We start from the raw sequence: 6910 nt of genomic DNA on the forward strand, positions 1-6910 counted from the left end.
AATATGAGCAAGGAGAGTTTACTCTTATTAATTGGTCAAGATTAGTACAACAATTGCCCTCTTTATGTGTGGCCAGTAAAGCATTTATCCCCACTAGGCCTAAGTGTATAATCACAGTCATAATCACAGTTGTCCATGTCTGCCTCCTCTTAGATTGTAATGATAAGTTAAGCATGTTTTTGCACATCGACTATGTACTCTTTACACTGTAAAGACAGTTTGTGATTACTGTTATTATGTGTGTTTGTGCTTCTTGTTGTGTATTGTGACTCCATCCAGTTGTGTCTGTGTTCATGAAACCAAATGAAAAACAAAAACAAAAACAAAAACAAAATATTATACACAAGCGAATGTACTTGTTACCTTCACTGATATCAGATGTATAATGTATTACTAATTCATGGTTAATAATTTAAAATTATGTGCAATGTTTATTTTTCTTGTATTTTGATAATGTAATCATGGTTTTGATAAGAGTCTCAACATTACTTATATATGTTGCCTTTTTTATTTATTCGCTTCCAGCCTCTTTGGTTAAGCGTAATGGGCAGCATTTTTCAAATTGTTCAAAGGTTGGAAAATGAGGCATAATGATATTTATATATATTTTCTAGTCAACAGCTTGTTCTTTACTTAATTTTTCTTTGTGTTTTTCTATCTTTACTTTGATGCATCATATGTTTTCTGAGTATGAATCAGAATTACCTTTAGTCAAAGTTATTCATTTTTCACAAGAATACATTTTGAGATGAATATTTTACAACCAAGCATTTGTCTGAATTCCAAGACAGCTATCAGCAATGTAAGCAGCTAACGATTCAAATTGTGTCCAGGCTATATTTACCCAAGTTCAGGAAGATAAGCTTAGATAAAATAAGAAAAAAAAATGTAATGGTTCACTAGATACTTTCTTGTGACTGTTCCATTTCGAGATAACTTGGGAGTGTTTTAGAACCATTATGTAAAGAAAAATGAGTATAAAATGCCATTTTTAACAAATTATACAGTTTCTATTTATATGGTAAACAAATGTATTTATGCAATGTAACAATACCATCTGGATTTGTGTGCATTATTGTTATGGTTTATTATTGTTGCTGTAAAATAATACAAGAGAATATGAAGGTTCGTATGTTCAGATATAATTTACCCTGCTTGAGTATTTAGAATAACAAAAGACTAACTATAAAAAGGGATGGCAAATAAGTATGACAATGCAGGGGAAGCAGTTCAATATTTTGAAGTTTTTTTATTTGATTATTTTTCTTTCATATATGCAGTTTTTTTGTTTGTTTGCAAGTCTTTTGGTAGGTTTTGAAGGTAAATTTATCTACCCCAATGTTATTAACCTTAGAGGACTTGTGAAGCAGGTGAAAGTAAGGTGGATATTTTTTGTTATCTTCTAGATAAACTTCTTTAACTCATAAGTAACTCTTGTGATGAAAATTTGTGCATATTTGGATAGAGAGATAGAGATAAAAAAAATGGAAATGCACATATGTGCCTTGTTTTGAATACATGTTTCTTTGTCTTTTTTCATTAAATCTCATAATCTCTTTTCATGACATAGTTACCAGTTTGGGTTTATTACATGCCATTATTGTAAATGAAATTTAAACTCTCTAGTAACTCAGGATAAGTACTTTTTCTTACCTGACTCAGTCAATCGAAAATGCAATCAGTAATGTGTATTCAGAGTCTTTTTCAATACGTCTTTTCTTTCTGTTTTGGTTAGTATTTTGTTCACCATGATTATTATAGCTCATGGGGAGCAACTCATTGGTTTCATGTTAATCTATTTGTAACTTAGGTAAAGGTAAAATCACAAATTTGAAATACATTTGTAAATGCAAAAGTATATGTTGTTTTTTTATCCATTTTCTATATTGTCTTGGCTGTCATTTTTGGCTTTTTCTGTATAAAAAGGTGAAAGTTGTCCTTATCATTATTTATTATTACTATTATTATTATTATTATTATTATTAAAATTAAAATTAAAATTAAAATTAAAATTAAAATTAAAATTAAAATTAAAATTAAAATTAAAATTAAAATTAAAATTATTATTATTATGAATACTACACTCAAGTAAAAAATTAGGATTATTATAAATGATAAAAAAAGAAAAATAACAGAATACCGAAAAAGAAGAGGAGAGTAAGGGAAATAAGGAATCTTTTGCACCCCCAATCCCCTAAGAGAAGTGGCGCATTTTCAGAAAGAAGGAAATGGAGCAGATAATAAATAGGAATACAAAATACAAAAACAGGCAAGTAGAAAGAAGTGTTTGGACTTTGACAATTTCTTACATCATATATAATTTGTATGTTGGGTTACAATCCCAAATATGTCAGATCCAATAATACACATTAGAATATCTGAATAATACTCGTGAAAAAAAATGGTTGGCAGATTGCATGTCTTAACACTTGGATAAAGAAAATTATACATTCTACAAATTATAATGTCCCCAGTTATTCATATACATGGTATTTATCTAAATGAAGAAGTTCCTGAATTTGGTTAAAAGTAATTGATGTCATTAAGCGAAGAAATTAACCTTAATGCTGATTTAATAGGATCCACCACTACTATTACAGAATAAAATAGTACAGTAATATTGTCAGAAGAGTAACTTATAGAGACGTAATTCACGATAGTATATTGTCAGGAGGGCAACTTCTAGAGACTTATTTCACGATAGTATATTGTCAGGAGGGCAACTTCTAGAGACTTATTTCACGATAGTATATTGTCAGGAGGGCAACTTAAAAGACTTATTTCACGATAGTATATTGTCAGGAGGGCAACTTAAAAGACTTATTTCACGATAGTATATTGTCAGGAGGGCAACTTAAAGAGACTTATTTCATGATAGTATAAGGTGACAATATCTGTTTATTTCCAGCAAGCATATCGATTGATGTAATAACTGCTATGTATTGCAGTCTTGATATCCTGAATAATTTACTTATTTTCCTTGATTGTATTAGAAGATTTAAAAGGAGGGAAAAACAACCCCATTCAAACAGGTAGTTGTATATAGAGCTTCACATTGACCTCTATGAAGAGTTCAAGGAGAAATGGATATCTTGCCAATGTTAAGGTCATTTTTTGAGTTTTTTTGTGTAAGTTTTAATAAACAAGGCTACAGCTTGATAAATTTGGAAATTATGGAAGAAAGAAGATAGCTGTCGGTGCTGTTAGAAGGAAAACATGCAAGGCGATAAAGACAGCTCAAATGGATGTACCAGGTAAACCAAATCACCTTTAATATCTAATTAGAAATGGCTCTTTAAATTTTCTATAAGGAAAGAGTACAATTGTAGCAAAGAACCCTCACATGGAACAATAAAACCGCAGCAACGATTATCTCGCGCACCACCTGCTATTCAACCCCCAACCCCCTATCCCCCCACCTACCCGTCCAACCCTATCCGAGGTCGAGCGTGCTGGTCAGGCGAGTTAGAATAAGCGCTTTACGTAAGGGAGACTGAAGAGTTCCCCAGCCCTTCCTTGAACAGCGACAGGTGCGAGTAACAAGTGCTAGTGGGGGGAGATGGGCCAGACAAGGAGAAGGGGTTGTTACGGCTGCCCAGACCTGCGTTGTTTTGTCCTCACGTGATGTGGTGAAAAACAGAAAACGCCAAATGAATAGTATTACCGAGAGAGAGAGAAAAAAGGAAGTTTCTGCCATCTGTGGTGAATATACTTAAGACCTAGCCTTGGGTAGTAATAGTAACGTGACTGTTCTCCGTGGTAATAGATGTGGGTTGTGCTGATGATCAAAATGAAATGATAAGAACAGTGATGATTAGTGATGATTTTGATAATGTTTATAATCATATTAAAGATAACGATATCCTTATTACTATTATAATGCTAACAAAATGGAACTGATAAGGGTGATGTAATATGCCCGAAGTTTAACGGTAACAATAGTACTGAAAATTAAGATATATTGGTAAATATAAAATCAATATTGCGATGTGTACAGTGATAATACTATTCATAGTGATGATAACAATGATAGATAACTATTAATAACATTAGTGATAATGAGTGATTATAATGGTAATGATACTTATGATAATTACATAAAATGAAATGATGAAAATTATTATGATATAATGATAATTATATTATTGACAATGATTAAAAGTAAAAGCCTAATGATTATGGTATTTACGATAAAAAATAAGAGTAATGATATTAACTGTGATGGTGAATTGATACAAATATAGGACAATATAAGGATAAAAAATTCATAAAACAATGGTTACCCCAGTATGAAGACGAGAACGGTAACAATTCAAACATAATAAATATATGAAGGAAGTTCTACCCTTTATTATGTCCTAAATTCGTTTTGGGCTTAGTATATACCATATGACATCTTCAAATGTCTCTTGAATATGATTGCATACGTAATCCCTAACAAGCGACAATGCTGCTCTGCTAAGTTATGGGTGTTATGCTTACGTGTAGGCTACCACTCCTCCCTCCTCTCTGATTATTCGCGAAGACTAACTACCCTCTGTGTATCCAAAGCATAGTCTTCAGCCTCCGCCAGGTACGTGACATAACTCTCATTATAGTGCGAGTGGCGATTAGACTTGGTGCATTCTGCTTGGCAAGTCCGGAATAACCGGTGCGCCCTTGCCAAACTATACAAGAAACATTCATGCTCACTTGCCGGGGGTGCTGAGACCAGACGTGAAGGACTGCCTGGTTTTCTAAAACTACAAAGCGTACCAGTGTTGGGTAAGAAAAACTCGCCTTCGTTTACTCTTACGTCAATGAGGGTTTCCATACGGCAGTCTTAAGGACTGGTAGAAGTGATAGCTCTCAGTATCGTGTTCTGTGGCTGACCAAAGGACAACGACCACGTAAAGAAGTGTAAATATCTAAGGATGCTATCTAGAACTTTTTGAGTCCATTTTCCTTAAAGGTCAAGAATGAAATGATAATCCTTTACTCAGGAGCTGTTGCGTCATAAGACATACCTGCAGGTATCTCAGAAACAAATCAGAAGAATGTGCAGGCTGCTATCAGTTTATATTTAGGGTTTTTTTCTCATTAGTTAAAGGAAAACATTAAAAACCTTTGAAGACATAAACAAAGTTGCAAAGAATACAGCTGTAAATAATTATGCCAAAATCAAATGAAAAGTATCCTTTAATCTTTCTGCTGAGACACAGAAAGACGACCTCCAGTTAAACAGGAAGGAACTAATGTCTTCATTCCCTTAATATGAGACCTGCAACGTTAATACAGATTAGTATAAACATTTAAAGAGACTAAATTCTGTCGGATATTAACATTTTGTATTAATTAGATTTACCTTTGATTTTGCAGGTGATGATTACCTTGCAAAAAGGGACGAGGCAAAAGCCTTTTACTTCCTAGTAAAGGCTCAAGCAGATTTACCCATTCCTCCTGCGCCAGAAACTCTGGCACAGTAGAACAGAATCGCATACTTACAAAGTGGTGGTAAAGAGGCAAGGGAAACTATTAGACTAAAATAGAGCTTCTGAGTGCGTCGTTTGCCAATTTTCCTATTTTTTGTTAGTTCTTCTATCTTAATTCTAGAACTATTTTCAGAGGTCTCCTCATACACATGAAACGAGATCGTTATCAGGTTAGCCTGTGGAAGAGAGCGAGTAGGACCAGTCCATCAGGAGATCAAGGTCATGGATGGTTGACGATAAGCAGAAGGTCTCAAATCTCATTGTCCATCAGCAGATCAAGGCCATGGATGGTTGGCGACAACTAAAAGGTCTCAAGTCTCATTGGTATGAACGGGAAAATCAACCGCAGAATTTACAGGACACCTGTGAATAGCAATGGGAAGGCTCTAGCGAAGAGTATGAATCTGACATGGACAGTGATATAGAAAAAGAGAGTGATTATGAATAAACTTTGTTTTAATAGTTGTTCATGTCAGTTTGGACAATTTTTCCACATTTGCTTAAATTGAAATAAACATATATTGCTTTGAGTCATCTATGTGGCACATATATTAAAGATTTGACAAGAAAAACATGGGACTTTGTTGAAAAAAACAACAACAAAAAACTCTATATGGTTATGTAGAACAGGACGTAGAAATGTACACTGGAAATGAGTTATCAGTCAATAACGTATGTAGGACATTACAAAGGCTTGAAAATCAAACGGCATTTTGATGTGTGTGTGTGTATTTCTGGAGGGGGGGACTCTGAAAATAAATTGATTGTACAGCAAAAATACACATGATTTCATAAGTGAACCATATCTGTTTTACTCTTTCTCTTTAATTTCTATTTATCTCCCTCTGCATCACATTTTCTATTCTATTCTCTTTCTATCCCCTCTGTGTTAAGAATAAAGTATATCTATCTCGTATCCACTTACCAATCCATCTTCCTCTCTCCATCTCTCTCTTTCTCGCCTCTCTCCCACCCTCAACACTCTGTCTCTGTGTCTCATTTCTCCTTTCGCTCTGCACACCTGCAGCCCTTCCACAGGGGTCGCTGTGGAATGGGTTGTGTGCAGGTGGATCCCATATATCATACGTCAAGCCCCTTCTTTCACATTCTCTCAGGTGGGGAGGGCTGCCCTCGCGGGAGGTCTGCAAAACATTCCCTGATATACACAATACCGCATTTCCAGCCACAAAGACCTTGGCCATAGGACGATGGGGCAGGGTGGTTCCTTGTGTCCTTGAAAGTTTATTTGGTACTTGAATCGTTTGCTTTGCGTCTGTTTCCCCCTTCGTCCATTTTGATTTTGCGCGCTCTTGTCTGGGGATGTGATGGATGCGTTCATTTTTTGGTCACTGTAGGTATGTATTGTATTTAATGTATTTTGTAGTCTCTTTTAATGGTAACCCTGGGTATATCTTGTATAACCTTCCGTATTTCAAGGG

The sequence above is a fragment of the Penaeus japonicus genome, unplaced genomic scaffold, assembly GCF_977035675.1.
Source record: "Penaeus japonicus unplaced genomic scaffold, GWHDUDI00000001_assembly GWHDUDI00000006, whole genome shotgun sequence".
NCBI classification, from domain to species: Eukaryota; Metazoa; Arthropoda; class Malacostraca; order Decapoda; family Penaeidae; genus Penaeus; species Penaeus japonicus.